At 63.5% G+C, this 16,413-nt stretch overlaps 2 long non-coding RNA genes and 1 pseudogene across 3 annotated transcripts; 2 read left to right on the forward strand and 1 right to left on the reverse strand.

Moving 5' to 3' along the window:
• The first annotated feature begins 33 nt into the window (after positions 1–33).
• LOC111756319 (zinc finger SWIM domain-containing protein 4-like) lies at positions 34–1,167 on the forward strand (annotated as a pseudogene).
• A 1,789-nt stretch (positions 1,168–2,956) lies between these two features.
• LOC106027328 (uncharacterized) lies at positions 2,957–8,955 on the reverse strand. Of its 2 annotated transcripts, XR_002790802.2 has the most exons (3): positions 8,785–8,864; positions 4,216–4,259; positions 2,957–4,126 (listed from the first exon to the last, which is right to left on the reverse strand). It is a non-coding gene; the product is annotated as an uncharacterized LOC106027328 (long non-coding RNA). The 2 variants fall into 2 exon arrangements; XR_010040338.1 differs by having other exon boundaries at positions 2,957–4,259; positions 8,785–8,955.
• LOC134471018 (uncharacterized) lies at positions 4,812–7,336 on the forward strand. Its single transcript, XR_010040337.1, has 2 exons — positions 4,812–5,770; positions 5,943–7,336. It is a non-coding gene; the product is annotated as an uncharacterized LOC134471018 (long non-coding RNA).
• Positions 8,956–16,413: the final 7,458 nt, after the last annotated feature.

Below are 16,413 nucleotides of genomic sequence, written 5' to 3' on the forward strand. Positions count from 1 at the left end.
CGGTGAAGGCGACCACCATCATGGCAGTGATGGACACCACGCAGGCCTCTGCTGGCCCTGGCTCAGCTAAGCATCACCTTCAACCAGGACGGCCACCCTGCCGGCCACGATGTGCTGTGGGCCTGTTCGCTGAGCCACACATGGGCAGCCACGAGCTTTTGGGCACCGTGCTGTGCGTCATCCGCAGCGTGAGCTGCATCCCGATGCTGTCCAACATCCTGCGCCCAGCCTCGGCCCTCCAGGGGCCCAGCGCACTGCCAGGCCCCTGGGCATGGACTGGGCACTGCTGTGCCAGCCCCTGACGCTGCCTCCTTGCCACTGGCTCCTGTGACTTCGTGGAGTTCCTGGGCGAGGCCGGAGAGACTCCTGCTGGCCCCTGACGGTCACCTGCAGTTCTCCTGGCTCCTGCAGACCTCAGGCAGACCCACGGGGGCAAGAAGAAACTTATGCTACTGGTGTGGGAGCGCTTTGGCTGAGCCGTGGGGCGGCCAGGAACTCAGGGCATGGGGAGCCCCAGGCCCTGTCTTCCCCGGTTGGCAGCACTGCTGTGGGCCGAGTCCGCGTTAAGTCAAGGAAGGGGCATGGTGGTGCACGCCTATCATGCCAGCACTCAGGAGGCTGAGGCAGGAGGATCCTTGCAAGTTCAAGACCAGCCTGGACTGCAAACTGAGCTCAAGGTCAGCCTAGACCACACAGTGAGACCCTGTCTCAAAAAGATTTTTAAAAAGAGCGAGAGAAAAAAAGTTAGGGAAGGGGACGGGGGGTCTGGGAGCGTACAAACACGTGCGCAAGACAGGAGCAAAAGCCACCCCACCCGGGCACTCCGGCTAGGTGTGTGCTTAGGCAGCTCACCGGACCCTACCCCTGCACCTCGCTTCTCTGGGGCCCCATTCCAGTGTCTTGAACCCCCACAAAGGCTCTCACAAGGTCTCAGGGCTCGGCCACATAGCTCACACTCAGTCCCTGATCCAGCCGGGACCCCTGGGCACCAGGGTCCATGGGGAGCCTGAGCCTGGGGTCGTCACTGCCCACCCCCTCCCGCAGGCACTGGATAGAGGACAGCTCAGGAGCTAGGCAGTGCCGCGGCTGCCCACGAGCACAGGTCAGGGCCTGAGGCCGGGCCGGGGCTCCTTCCGCCTCCCATGCCCGGCTGGGGTGCCCGGTCCCTCGCCCCCTCCTTTCTCCTCCTATACAGTGGGGAAGAGGGTGGTGTCATTTTGCAACTTTTTTCTATTTCTTGAACTCTATGTTGTATTTTCTTTTTCGTTCTTATTTTTTTAAATGATGAAACAGCGTCTTTTTAAACTTTATTTGGGGACTGCGGTGCGTGGTCCTCCCAAACAAGATGGATTCCAGCCTCCTTTCTGGTCGCAGCATCCAGGGAGGGGTGGAGGGCGGCAGGCAGAGGGCCTCGGCCGACTGCGTCCCACAGCCCCCCTGCAAACCGGGTTGTCGTCCGCGGCTGTGTTTCCAGGCCGTCTGGCCACGGAGCGCCGTTTGGCCACGGAGCGCCGTCTAGCCTTGTACTGCAGGCGATCCTCCTGCTTCAGCCTCCTGCGTGCATCCTGGGGTGACGGGCCGACCCCACCCCCTCCACGCACCATCAAGTGATTCTTGATGTAAGACCTGACGGCGCCCCCATTTCCCAACCCGATCCCAGTTGCTTGGCCCTTGGGACAGTGCGCTGGGAGTGGCCACTAGGGGGAGCCCCAGACAGGGGTCCTGCGCCCCACAGGTACTGGGCGGGGCCGAAACGCCTGCGGGGTGGGTGTCGGAGGCGCGTCGGGCTTGCTTGCCTGCTTGATTTATTTAGAGACGGGGAGGGGGTCTCCGCTCCCTATGCAGTTCAGGCTGGCCTTGAGCTCATTTTGTAGCCCTGGCTGGTCTCGCACTCGCAGCGATCCTCCTGCCTCAGCCTCCTGAGTGCTGGAATGACAGGCGTGCGCGACCAAGCTGGGCTCAGGTCTGGGCTCTTAACGCCACAAACGGAGCAAGGCTTCTGGGGGTGGGCATTCCCCCCACAGCCGCCTTCCTTCCCGGACCTCCCGCGCGGCGCGGAGCGGGCCGGGCAGAGGGCGGGGCCTGGCGCGGTGTCAGGGTCCGGGCAAGCGAGGACCGCGGCTCTGACACTGGAACCACTGGCCGCTAGAGGGCGCTGGAGCCGCGCGCGCTTGGGGGCGGGACTCCGGCTGCGCTGGGTACTGCGATTGGCTCCAGGCGCCGCCCAGGTCTCGAGGGACCCAATTGGCGGCGGCCCTGCCTCCCGCCCCGCCCACCCATTTGCACAGGTACGTGGGGAGGACCCGGGCCGCTTGCACTGCCCAGCTCGGGCCGGGTGGACCGGCGATCAGAGGGATTCGTGAGGGCCCGGGGTGCTCTCACTGCACTTGTCCTCTGCCTCCCGCATGTCACCACTTGGTGCTGCGTGCAACTTCAGCCGAAGTTCCTCTGTAGCAGGGCTAGCAGTTGACGCCTGTCATCCCAGGACTAGGAAGGCTGAGGCAGGAGGGTCACCAGGAGTCCGAGGCCAGCCTGGGCTACATAACATTGCCCCCCCCCCAAAAGTAAACCTTCCAGCACCCTCAGCAGACACCCCACATCTCTCCCAGACCCCCAGGTCCTGTTGTCTCAGCATCTCACCCTCAGACCCAACCTCCACCCCAAATTAGGCTCCGTACCCTCAGCCCAGGCATCATTTACAGCAACCCTCCCATCTGGAAGAGCGTTACCGCAGGACACCCCTCATGGCCTCATCCCCAGCTCTGCGGTCCCCTTTGTCCCCAGGAGGAATCACAGAGGTGGGGCTCGGGTGCAAAGGCTGCAGTGTAGCACCCCGGGAATCCTCGTGGTGAGTGCCTGTTCAGCACGCACCAGGCCCAGACCTCCACCCCCAGCTCCGCAAGGGAAAAAACAACGCTGACACCATCAGGCCAGGGACAGAAGTGAGTCACAGACATCAGTGCCCCGAGGTGAGGGCAGGACCACATTTATTTTGCTGTGCACAATACAAGCACTGCCCTCTCCAGCCTGAGCTCCCACCCCACCCCCCACCCCCGGCCCAGACAGCCTGGACACTGTCCTCCACCTCCCCAGCCCCCTTCCGGGGAGCCCTCCCTCCACCTGACTCGGGGCCATGGCACAGTTCGCCTTTCCCAAGCCCAGGACCACTGAGGAGGGCAGCACAGGCTGACCCAGCCCTAGCATGGGAACACCTGCTCCTGTCTCTTCTGGGCCTAAGGAGCTTGCTCCCTGTCCGGGGGGGAGCAGGTGCCATTAAGAAGCCAAAGGGCACAGGGCGAGAAGGGACTGGGTACATGTGGCCAAGTCAGGCCGGCTGGTTCCGGAAGCTGGGAGTTGGCACTTAACGGTCAGGGGGCCTGAGGCAGCTTCCTCTTGAGTAACTGGCAGCCGAGAAGGTGCAGCACCCTGCCAGGCTTAGGGGAGGAGGGACTGAGCCGGGCGTGGTGGCACATGCCTGTCATCCCAGCACTCAGGAGGCTGAGGCAGGAGGCCTGCCAAGGCTACCCAGTGAGCTCAAGGCCAGCCTGGACTATACAAGGGGACCCTATCTCACAAAATAGGAAAAGCAGGGCTGAGGCGCTGGGCCCAGGGGAGCTCGGCCGCTTCCTTTCATCAGGAAGGGCCACCTACCCACTCATCTGTCTGCCCCAGGACTGCAGCCCAGTCTGCACAAGGTAGGGACCTGTGTGCTGGCCAGGGGCAGCAGCCGCCCAGACCCCCCTCCCATGAGCCCATCTGGTCCTTGAGTTGGGACAGCCAGCCAGCAGCGGGCTCCAGGGGACTTGACCCCTGTTCCTGCTGAACTGAGCCAGTCTGCACAAATCAACTGTGTTTCAGCTCAGTAGGTACAGGAGGCAGAGCCCGGCCCAGCAGTAGTGGCACCGTGGTGCTGGGGGTGGAGGTGCAGAGGGCGGGGCCCGGGGGACGGAACTTAGCCACTGTGAACACGCCTGGTGGGAACCCTGCTCACAAGCAGCTAAGCCCTGCTCCTCGGGCCTGGTGGAGGCAACCAGGGCTGTAGCAGCGGTGGTGACGTGGCGGTGATGGTGACAGTGGCCCTCTCGACCTCCTTGTCCCCTGGTGCAGTCAGATATCCTTGGTGGCCCTGGAGGCAGAGCTCAGGGTCAGTTGGAAATCCCTGGCAATGTGATTTGTGACAGACAGCAAATCCCATCCCCAGGAACCCCAGCTGACCGTGGCACGGGGGCAGGGGCCCTGGGCGGGGCAGAGGCTGGCACCTGAGGAGAGAAAGAGCATAGGAGGTGACGGGGCTGGAGGAACGCTGCCCACGTGGGGTCCCAGCCCATGGCACAGACAGATGCCCGTCTTACCGCTGCAGGGCTGGGGTGGGCCCGCCCCGGCCCGCCCCGGCCCGCCCCGGCCCGCCCCGCCCCTGCCCCTGCCCCACACGCCACCCCCCCCCCCCAGCCTCCCACCCCGAGTCCCGGCAGCCAAATGGGGCCACTTGAGGGGAGAGGAAGCCGAGGGGGGGCGGGCAGGCGGGTGAGGAAGTGATCTCACCCCTGCCGGCGCCACTTCCTAGAAGCCTGAAGGGCAGGAGGAAACCACCAGGCCTCCCCCTGTGGCCCTCACCCCTCCAAGGCCGGGTCCAGGCTGGGCATCTACTGCCACCTAACTCAGGACCCCAAGCACCGACCCCAGTGCAAGTCCCGAATGCAGCTTCCCAGGTGCCATGGGAGCCTCTGTCTCTCCACCTGTAAAAACCAAGGTGAGAGCTGCTACCAGGCCGCCCAGCGGGCGTCCTAGAAGGATAGTCCTGCCACCCAGTATGCAAGGTGCGGGCCCATGAATTTGTGCAGCGGTGAGGAACGGAAATGTGCAAATGAAGAAGTTTTCGCTTTTTTGAAGCAGGGTCTGACTGTGTAGTCCAGGCTTGAGCTCACATTGCTGGCCGGGAGCTCTGTAGCGACCCTTTTGCCTCAGCCTCCCAAGTCTGCCTCACACTCACAGCTGGAATTTAGGAATAGCCAGGGCTGGGTGTGCAGCATGTGCCAGGCCTTGGGTTCCATCCCAGCGCCAAAAAAATGACCCCTGAGCAGATTTCACATCTGCAGCAAAACACTCAACCAGATCCAAGGCTTCCCCGATGCAGTCCAAGGCGGAGGGGCCTGGGTTTTGCACCACTCCGCTGGATCCGCTCCCCAGCCCAGGGTGGCTCCCTCAGCCCTCTGTCCCCTGCACACCAGGCACACCAGTTATCTGCTGGGAAGCGGCTGGCAGCGAGACCTCATGAGTCATGTGTGTCATCAGGACAGAGTGGCACTGTCACCAAGCCCCCAGTGCAAAGCAGCCAGAAGGTGGAAATGAGGCTCCCACCACACAGGCAGGCAGGACCCCAATGTTCACATCGAGGGTCCCGGCCACCGCGAAGCGGCCAGTGAGAGCTGTCCTGCGCCCCAGCCACCCCGGCCCTAGCCTTGTCCCCAGCCCTGGGGGTCAGCTGGGAGCGGCCTCCCCAGCTGCCTCCGGAAGTGAGGCAGCTCTTTCGTGTCCCAGGGACCAGGACGGGAAGGGCGGCCATTTGGCCGGGTCCGTTTCCTGTGGGGTTTCCCCTGCACACAGCCTGGGCCGTGCCAAGGCCACTCCTGTCGCCACAGGCGCGCGAGTCCGGTCCCGCGTGGGGAGGCCGCGGCCACGCAGGTGCCCCGGGCCCGGACTGCTTCTCGTCCAGGCTCCGGCTCAGTCCTGGGGGCCGGGCTCCCCCGCCAGGCCAGCGCCAGGGATGGAGGTCAGGGCCACGGCCGGTGGGGACACGAGTGCAGGGGCTGGAGGCGGGGGCCGCACTACGCACCAGACGCACACAGGGCCGGCCGGGAACGCGCCGGGGACGGCTTCCGCCGGGACTCGGCCGCCCGCCGCAGCCCACAGGCCCGATCCCCAAATACTTTCCACCCTCACAGCAGCTGGGATCGGAAAATACCAAGGCCCGCAGGCCCCGCCCTGCCGTCCGCCCAGCCTGTCACCCGCGTCTCCTGGTGGCCCAGACTCCTCCAGAAGCCCGGCCAGCCCAGCGCAGAGGAAGGGGCGCCAGGCCTGACCACTGCCCCCTCCCCCAAATCCCGCCCCATGGGATGGGCAAGGAGGACCAGGAGGGGGTCTCCCAGGGCAGGGCACTGTCAGGCTTAGCACGCTGTGGGGGAGGGGCAGGGCACTTGCGGGGGGGCCGTGGCCCACCCAGGGCTGGGGGGGCAGGCTCGGGATGGAGAAGGATGCCCTGAGTCATCTGTTAAAAATAAGCCACGTGAAAGGTGTGGCCCCTCCACACTGGAGCCAATCACAGAGCCCCAGAGGCACCCCCATACCCACCAGGGCGGCCTTTCCTTCGAGGTCCCACTACTACCATGTGGCCACCTCTGCTGTGCCCTGGCCGTAGGCTGCCACCCTAGGAGGCAGTAGATGGCTTTTTCTTTTTTTTTTTTTTTGAGGGCCGAGGGGGGGAGCTGGACCCACACCCTTCAACCTGAGTTACATCTCCAGCCCCACCTTTTTCTTGGATAAGAGTTCTCCGCTGCCCTGGCTGACCTCAGACTTGTGATCCTCCTGTCTCAGCCTCTCAGTGTACTGGGATGGCAGGTGTGCCTCAGTCACCCCGCCCTGCTGTAACCGGTTTCCAAAGGCCTCTGTCCCCCTTTCAGGATACCCCAACCTCTCATAGACCCATGGCTTGTGTCCCTGGACTGGTACTTCTGGGGTGTCCCTGCCCATGGTCCTGGTTGGCAGGACCAGCATTTCAGAAGCCACTTGGCTGCCCCTGGCCACCAGGTGCCCAACCCGGACCACCCGGCCGCAGGCCATGGAAGCGCAGTGACCACACCCATGGTGGCGCCACCGGAGTGACTCAGCTGCGCCCAGCATGGTGCATCCCCCTCTCCCCAGAACTCCCACACCCCTCTTCCTCCCTCTCTCGTGTGTCCTCCAGGTGACTGGATGCATCCTGAGGTGCACCCGGACCCCAGACAGAGGAGGAGAAAGGGACCCGGGTGTCCCCAAAGAGCGTGGCACCCAGGGCCTAGGCAGGAGGGGGTGAGGCATTGGCTCTTCTCTCATCTCAACGCACCCCAATTCGTGATGCATAAAATGGAGGTCCCATGGTCGTCCTGGGCCCTGCACAGAGGACACCCAAGCGGAGCCAGGGCTGGCACCACACGCCTGTCATCCCAGCCTTGGCGAGGCTGAGGCGGGAGGAGCAATGCGACTCTGAAGCCAACCTGGGCTCTGCAGTGAGTTCAAGGCCCGCCTGGAATTCGTGTGAAACCTGTCTCACCCTAAAAATAAAAAGTACAATGTCCCACCACCAGTGTTCCCAACAGCCTCATTCTCTAGGGATGGACCCCACACAAGGTGCAAGGCTGTCTTGGAAAGGGTGGCCAAGTCCCACGTGGATGGCAGGGTCAGGCAGATGGCCCCTGGTCCGCACCGGGCCTGTCGCCCCAGGAACCTAGATGCACAGCTGCAGCCCCCACACAATGTCTGGGCCCCACCTGCAACCAGGCCTGGATGTGGGGTCCCTGGAGGACCCCAGAGCGCGCACCTCTGCTCTCTGCCCTGCAGCAGGAATCTTCAGAGGCGTGGAGGCCGGGCCAGCACAGACAGGCCCGACCCCCGGACACGCCCTGTCACGCACGGCCTCTGCGTGCCAGCTCGGGCCCAGCCGGCAGCTATTTTAGGGCCCCTCCAGGCCCGTGGGCAAGGACTGCTGCCAGCTGGGGTCGTAAGGGCGCTCCCTGAGGGCACCCTAACACAGGGGGCGCCAGGCCCCTCCTGGACGCCGGGACAAGCAGGCACCGGGCCGCGGGCGCGCGCCTTCCCAGGATGCCGGCGAGGAGCGCATGTGCCCGGGCTGGCCCGGCAGGCGCGTGGGCGAACGCCCAGGGCGTGTCCCCAGCACCGCGCCCAGCCGGGCACCTGTTGGGCACTGTCTTCCAGCTTGGGCTGGCACAGACGAGACTGCCAAGGCCACGAGACCCCCGTCACCAGCGGGCAGTGGGCCGGGCTGGGAAGGGGCCGGGGACAGCCGGCCAAGGGCACCTCCCCGCGTTCTGCAGGCGCTGGGCCTGTCTGACCGGGCAGCAGGAAGGTCAGGGCTGGGCTTGGGGGTGCCAAGGCACAGGGGGGAACCTGAAGGCCCTCGGAGGCAGCCATGCAGGAGTCGTGATTCAGCCAGGGCACCTCACCTTCCTCCAGTAGTGCAAGGGGCTGGGGAGCCAGCCTTCAGGGGACCCTGGCCCTCTCCAAGGGGAACAAACGCATCTGGGAGGCAGAGGCACCCCGAACCCCAGCTGCCTTTGGGGCCACCCGGCCCTCCCCACGGGAGACCATCCCTCCACTCACCCCAAGTTGTCAAGAACTTGAAAATGACACCACCACTCTCATTCAGAAACATTGGGGAGCCCCTGTGAGTACCCAGCTCCACACGTCCAAGCCCCACTCCAAGGCAGGAAGGGACCTGACCTCTGCGTTCCCAGCAAGACCCAGTGGGTCCCCTGGGGCCTCAGGGCCATGCGCCCCTTCCCCATCCTCAGGGAGCACCCCAGAGCTGTCGCTGTCGCCCAAAGGCCCCTTCTTGGCTTCCCCCCAAGTCCCCGCCGCGCCGCCCTGCCTGGCAAGAATCAAGGATTTCCTCCCCCACCCCCCGGCGCATCTCCAACTCCGCCCGCGACGCCGGCGCGGAAAAGTTGCTGCCGCTTCCGCGCGCAGCCCCCCGGGTCCCCTGGTCCCCTCTGGGGTCCGCGCCCGACTTACCGGGGAGGAAGGGAGCCGGCCGGACCCCGAGACGCATGCGGCGCGCGCCCCACTGCTGCCGGCCGGCCGCCGGGCCCTGGCTTTAAAACCTCGCGGCGCCAGGGGGCGGGGCGGGGCGGGGCGGCGCCGGGACGCACACACACCCCCGCCGGCGCGGCCCGCACCCCCAGTTTAGGCCCAACTTTTTCTCCTGGTCCCGGTGCGGAGCCGCGTGGACCGCGGTCCCGGGCGCCTCCGCCCACGCCGCGCCCCAAAAAGTCCCCGCTTACCCCGGCGCCCGAGCGCGCTCTCGGGGGCGTCCGCCAACCCGCCTCCTGGGGACCCCAGCACCCCGCACCCGGGAGCTTGCCCGGGTGCTCCCCTCCTCCGTGCGTCGCCCCCGCCCCGCGCGCCCCGGCTTCCCCTGCACTAGGAACACGGGGCCATTGTTCCCGACCCCGGGCCCTGCTCGGGCCTGGCCCTGAGCCCAGGTGGGGGACGCGCCGGGGCTCAGCGCCCCGCAGCTCCCGGGCTCCGCGGCCGCCACTGCAGCCTCCCGAGGCTGGAGGAGGCCGGGCCCTGTCCGGGCCACCAACCTGTCCACCACGGTGCCACGGGGGATCCGCGAGACCCTGCCCTGACCTAGGTGGTCCCGAGGTGGGGCCACTTCCCAAGCCACCCCATCCTGGGAGCCTACCCGGAGCAAGCGGGCTCCCTCCTTTCTAAGGGTGCTGAGGAGGGGGCCGCCCAGCAGCAAGCCTGGGCAGGGGACCCGGACCGGAGGGACAGGTTGGACACCTCTGTGTCACCTCACTTCCCAGGATTCCTCCAGTGTCCCCTTTTGTCCCTCGCTCCTACGTGGGGGTCTCCAGGAGGCCACACCCAGCTGCTACTGTGGGGCCCACGCCTGGGGCTCCCCAGCTTTCTCTCCTGCAGGGGGAGCGGCAGGATCCGGCAGGCTGGGGCAGAGCCTCCACGCCCATGGGGCCCTGGGCGGAGGGCTTGGGTGGCACAGAATTCCCCAGCTCGGGGCAGGGCTGGAAGGTGGGAACGCAGCCTCCTAAGGATGGTCTCCGGGGCAGTTCTGGGGTCCCCCGAGGACCTGCACAGGAGTATACGTTGGTCACCCCAGAAGTAGAGAGTGACTTTTTAATCTTTTTCTTGAGACAAGGTCTTGGGGTGTAGCCCAGCTGGCCTGGAACTTGAGGTCATCCTCCTGCCTCAGCCTCTCAGGGCACCACTGTACCTGGATGAAAGCAACTTCTACCCTGCAGGAGCCCGCCCCAACCCAGCACCAGCGTGAAGGGGCTCCCAGACTTCCAGCCATCCCTGCGGGTTCCCTTGCATTCACCCCCTCAAGGCCCCACCCTGCCATGACAGCTTGTCAAAGTGGCCTGTCGATTTTTGTGTCCTATCACAAAAGGCATCGGGGACAGGACCAAGTCAAGGCCAGGCCAGTGGCCAAGTGGTCTTGGCCACCCACCTCCACTGCTGTCCACTGAGTCCCTGTCATGTACTGTGTGTTCCAGACACCAGGGTCACACAGGGAATAAGCAGAAAGACAGCCCTTAGGTGCCCATCTATGGCGGGGGTACGTGGGTATAAAACACAGTATGTTGGGTGCTAAGGTGGGGGCACAAGAGATGAGGAGGGGCTCAGGTGAGACAATGCAGCCATGGGAGGAGCAGATATCCAGGAAGCACCCAGAACAGCTGGTGCAAAGGCCCTGGGGCATGCACTTGGGTATACTGGGCAGCAGTACAGAGCACCATTTGATGTGGGTCAGGAGAAGGGTGCAGAATGGAGGAAAAGGGAAGTTTCTCCTCCTGCTCCCCCAACTTTCCAGCTGAATGTCTCTGGCCAAGTGCTCACATGTCCCTGAGTGTCAGATTCTTTATCTGTGACACTGCTTGGCAGCTCCAGGACACACTTGGGAGGCCAACCAGGTGCACAGGTTAAGGATCCTGCTGAGACTGGGTCCCACAGGTCACCCTGCTCGCACGCAGGGGCGCCTGCCGGGTCCCATGGCAACGCGGCACACAGAGACATCAAACAGGCCTGCCGAGGAAGTCCCACGTCACTGTGGTCAGGGTGGCCCCGCCCCAGCCGGGCCTGGCTGGCGGCTGGCGCAGGCCCAGGCGGGGCCCCTGGCTCCCGTCTCCCTGACGACTGGCTGTGTTGTGGGCTGCATAGGATCCCGGGTCCCTACCCCCGCACCAGGCACTGCCACTGCCCACATCCGGGCAAGGACACGGAGGTGGCCGCCACGAACCTCTGCATCCAACAGCCACAGACAGACCAGCGTCCCCAGCCTGGACAGGAGGTTGCCTCCTACCAGGGTTCAGGGGCCCAGGAGGGATGGGGCTGGGGGTACCCCCAGCTGGGCACCCCACAGCCTTCCCCAAGGACAGGACGGGGTCACCAGGGCCGAGGACACAGCCCCCAGGCCCGGCCCAGCCCCCATCGGCCTGACTCACCCAGCTCGGTGACGTCAAGGCCTGGCCGGCCACCCTGACCTGGCACCTCGCCGGCCGGGACAGGGGCCGCCCCAAAAGTGTCCCGTGAGCCTGGCCTCTGCGGCTCGGGCTGGCATGAGGAGGGTTAAAGAGGAGCCCTTCTGGGGGCTCGCCACTTCACCCCGTTGCCCCCTCTCCCCTTTTCCCGGGGATTTCGGGCCTCAGCCCCTCTGACGTCACTGGAGGTTGCTATGGCAACCGTCCGAAGTTCCCAAATAAAATTACCGCGGGCGGGTTCAGTTTCCTAGGAGCAGCCGCCGGGTAAACAATGGTGGCCGGGCGGGCGGCTGCGTCCTGCACCCCAAGGCGGCGGGGACCCCGGGGCCCCGATACGGGCTCCCCCTTCCCTTCGGGACCCAGAGAGTCCCGGAGCCCCGAGGGCGCGGGCGCACGGATGGGGCGAGCGAGGCGGCCCGAGCCCCGGGCCAGAGCGGGCTCGGGGTCCCCGCAGGAGCAGGGGGACCCCAGGCCCGGCCCGATCGCCCCGCCCCGGCCCAGCTGCGGCGGCTCCCAGCTGCCCGGCTGCTGCATCTGGCAGCCGCGCGCTTCCTGTCGCCCGGCGGCCTGGAGCAGGGTAAAAATAACCCGGCCCCCCACACCCGCGGGCGTAGACGCGGCCCAGCAGGGCCAGGGAGCGGGAAGAAGGTCTGGGAGGCCGGGGCATCGGGGGTCCCCACTGCATCCGGGGAGAGCGGTTGGCGCTGATTGCCGCCTGTTGGGCCCCAGGGCACTGACCAAACCAGCCTCAGTTTATCAATCTGTAAAATGAAAGCGGGAAGCGGTGCCCACTCCAAGCCCATCTGCTCAGTCTTGGGGGTGCAAGACCCTACTCCTCTACTCACCCCAGCATGGCTGAAAACTGATTTGTGCATTTGTGCCATCTTTGCCTTTTTCTCCAACCCCAGGAACCTCTGAGAACCCTTCCAAGTGCGGTTACCACGGAACACAGTGCCAGGCCAGGTGTGGTACCGCATTCCTGTAATCTCAGCACTCAGGAGGCTGAGGCAGGAGGGTCTCCTCCAGTCTGACACCAGCCTGGGCTACATGGGGAGTTCCTGTCTCAAAAAATCAAAGATGGGGCTGGAGGTTTAGCTCAGCGGCATAAGCGCCTGCCTTGCAAGAAGGCAGTCGTGAGTTTGATCCCCGGTACCGATGAAAAGGAAAAAGACAAAAAAAAAAAAAAAATCAAAGACAACGCAAAATAATACACACACACACACACACACACACACACACACACACACACACGGAGAACTGGTTCCATTTTATTTCAGAGACACGGGTCTTCTTTATAAGAGTCTCTCATGCAATACTTGGAACATAGTGATAATCAAAAAAGTCTCCCAGTAAAGGAGTTTACCTGTTCAGTATTTGAAATTGAAATTTATCGGTTTTTTTTTTAAAATCAGCCAAACGGACCCTCACACCCATCTCCTCTGCCCCCCACACCCCAGCCAGGTTGCCTGGGTCCCACCTCGGCCATCCATCCTCTCCACAGGGGTCTCCTGATGGCCTCCCCTGGCCCCCGCCCCCCCCAACCTGCTTCTGCTGCTTTATCCCCACCTTCAAATTCCTGCCCATCCTCCCAGACCCTTCTTTTTTTTTTTTTTTTTCAGTTTTTTTTTCTTTCTGGTACCAGAATTCATCCTCAGCCTTTTAAAAGTTTAATTTAATGTAATTTTTAATTTTTAATTTTTAAAAAGGGTCTCACTAAGTCACCACATTTCCCAGCCTGGGCTCCCAAACCTGAGACCCTCCTGCCTCAGCCTCCCAAAATCATGGCCCACTGCACCCTACTGAGCATTCTCCTCCCACCCCCCAGGTCCTCTCTCACCTCCTGCATGTAAGTGACTGAGTCCATCACTGGGTAAACTGAACTTTTCTCGGGTGTCACCCGGAAGGGAAGCTCAGGGCTCCGGGGGCCAAGGCTGCACCTTTTCTTTGGAGGGCACCTGGACACCCACACATTTCTTCTTTGTTCTGGGTTTCTGGGTTCTTCAGGCCTCACAGTATAGCTCGGGCTGGCCTGGCACCCACTATGCAGGCTGGTTTTAAACCCTGGAGACCCTCCCGCCTCATCCTTCCCCCCACCCAGCTTACGTGCTTACACATTCTGAAGGCCAGGTGAGGGGGATCACTAGCAGGTGCTGTGTATCCCCAGTGAGACAGATCCTGGGCCCAGGATGGGGGAACCCCTCTTGCTGCCTTCTGGCACAATAGTCAGGGAGGGCTCGGTGAGCCCTGGAGCCCCAGGCCCTCGGCCTTCCCACCCACGCATGCATGGCCCCCAGGGAAGAGACCTTGTGTTTGAACCCAAAGACAGGGACCCGAGAAACGATGCACAACCCCCTAACCTGGGCTTGGCCTCCAATAGCAGAGGAAATTGACACCGTGACTCAGTTCCCCCAGCCTGGGAACCATCGAGGGCTCCAGGGGACCCCAAATCCATGATTAGATCCACAGGGTTTGGACATGGATTTGCCCAGTAAGCGTTAGCCATTTGGGGGGGGGGCAGGTCACAGGTCACAGTCACCATGACAACCAACCCTCCCCGCCCCACCCTTCATTTCAGCCCCAGGCCGCTCCTGAAATCGCGACAGGGGCTCGAACCCGGGTCCACGGGGCACAGCCCCTGTTGCCCAGCAACGCGCTGTTTGTTGGCGGGGGCGGGGCGGCGGTGACTCAGCGCGGCCTGACGCGGGGGGAGGGGCTGGCGGGAAGCCGGCGCCCCACCCCCACCCTGCCCCGCCTGACCCACGGGGCGCGGGAAGACTGCAAGGCGGCTGCGTGCGTTCCTGGGGATCCCGGCCTCGCCCTCTCTCTCCGCGCGTCCGCGCTCGTGCCTCAGTTTCCCCCGCAGTCGGTGGCAGTGTCTTTGTGGGATGCATAGGAGGGGCGAGGACCCGGGGCCGCCTTAGGTTTTCCACTCCGGCCACGTCCCGACCCGGTGTTTACTTTTCACATTTGAGACTCGGCCTTGCTGAGTCGCTGCGCTGCCCAGGCTGGGCTCGCACTTGAGATTCTCCTGCCTCAGCCTCGCCGAGTGCGGGGATGACCGGCGAGGGCCACCTGGCCTTGGCTCCAAGCCCGAAACCTACCCGGGCCTCAGTTTCCCCATCTGCTGAGGCACCGAGGGGCGAGGACGGGCCCCGGGAAGGACGGTGCGGCCGCGGATCCCCCAGCCGGAGACCGAGGCAGGCGGCACCTGCTGCCGGCGGGGCCGCCTGAGTCACCGTCCAGCAATGCGCCCTGAGTCACCGGGCCGGGCCGCGTCCGCAGCTCCACAAAGGCGCATTGAGCGCGGGCCGCCCCTCCCTGCCGCCGGCCGCGGGGTGGGCGGGCCCCGGGGCCTCGGGCTCCTGGGCTCCCGAGCGGGCCCGGGCCTGCAGAGCCGCCCTTGGCATCCCTCGGCCCGGGAGGGGGCGCCAGGCAGCCGGGGCGTGGGGGATGGGGGGCAGCGTGCTGGGCGCTCCCTAGATTTGGGATGCCTAGAGCCCAGGCCTTCCCACTTTGGGGTAGGGGGAGCAAAGCCAGAAAACAGGGGGGTTTGGGGGCCCGCCTCAAGGTCACAGAATCTAAGGAGCCCGACCCGAGTGAGTGTGGTGAAGCATCCCTGTCCCCTCCCCACCCAGCTGCACCCCCAGCCCTTCCTGCTCTCTAGTTTGAGACAGGGTCCGGCTGTTGTTAAATTGCCCAGGCTGGGCTCCGACTTGGAATCCTCCTGCCTCAGCCTCTCTAAGGGCGGGGGTGACAGGCGTGCACACCCCCACAGACGGTCGGCCTAGATTTTCCTTAGTCCAGGTTGGTGATGCATCAGGAGGATGCCGCTGGCTGGGAGTTGGTGACATGTGCGCCCCACATGGTGCCTGGGTTCTTTTCTCCTGCCCTGTCCCGCCCTGCCCAGCTCCGGATCCGCCCTTTTCTCCAGTCACCCACTTCCCTCCTCTCCCTCCCTCCCCGATCTCTCTGGCTCTTGCTTCCCTTCCCACTTGGAAAAGACCGCCCTGCTTCTGTTCAGTTTTATTCTGCTCATCATTTATGCCTTGGGTATAAATATGCAAATAAGCAATAGTCAAGTGCATGTGTCTGATTTACTTCACTTTACCTTGGTCTCCAGGTACATCCATTTACCTATGAATGCCTCAAGTTTATTCTTTATGGCAGCGTATTACTCCATCGAGGTTTTTTTTTTTTTTTTTTTTTTTTTGTACAGGGATTTAACTCGCAACCTCACGCTTGCCCAGGCCCTTGGCCTCTGAGCTAAATCTCTGGCTAAGCTGGACTGTTTTTCAATAAAAGCTTTATTGAGATATAACCCAGATGGCAGTGCACAACTGTAATCCCAGCATCTGGGAGGCCGAGGCAGAAAGATTGCTTCAAATTCAAAGCCAGCCTGGGTTACACAGAGATTCTTGCCAAAAACAACAAAATAACACAAAGGAAATGCGCCCAGGGAAAAGGGTTGGAATTTATCTCACTGGAGGTGACACCCTGGGCACGGTATCACCTGAGGCAGGACAGGAGCAGAGGTGATGGCGAAGTGCTCTGTGAGCCGTAGTGGGGCCACAACACAGGCCCTGAGGGATTCCCCAGAAGTTTAGGGGCCACGTGAATAAAAACCAAGGGGAAAAAGGGCAACTCCTGTGTGTCCTCTGCAAACCGGCATGGACCCAGAGCCCAGCGAGCCACGCCCTCGGCTTGCTTTTATTTTGGACAGAATCTCCCTAAATCTCTCAACTGCCCGAGTGGTTACCAGCCTCCTGCCTCAGCTCCTCAACAGCCGCCTTCTCATTTTACATGGCTTTTGTTTCTTGGTTTGTGGAGATGGCGGACCCCCGCGTGGCAGCGGCCTGGAGCCTGCAGCAGCCTGGGTTGGAGGCCTCTGCTGCCCCCCCTTTGCTTTCCATTCCATTCTCCTCAGCGCCTCCTCCAAGAAGCCTTCCAGTGGCTCCTCATCCTCCCACTGGGCCCCGTCCCCCTCTGAAGTTCCTCGTTTCCAGCTCCCATGCTGAAAGCTAGGATGCTGCCCCCCCCAGCCTCGTCACTGCTCCCCATATCCGCCCCGGCCGATGGTGGCAGGCAGGTGACCCATCTCTCCCTGGCTCTCTGGCAGGCCTGGGATACAGTATTTAGT

This window comes from Cavia porcellus, unplaced genomic scaffold, assembly GCF_034190915.1.
Source record: "Cavia porcellus strain 051 isolate PalLab524CR breed Dunkin Hartley unplaced genomic scaffold, mCavPor4.1 scaffold_17, whole genome shotgun sequence".
Classification (NCBI taxonomy): domain Eukaryota; kingdom Metazoa; phylum Chordata; class Mammalia; order Rodentia; family Caviidae; genus Cavia; species Cavia porcellus.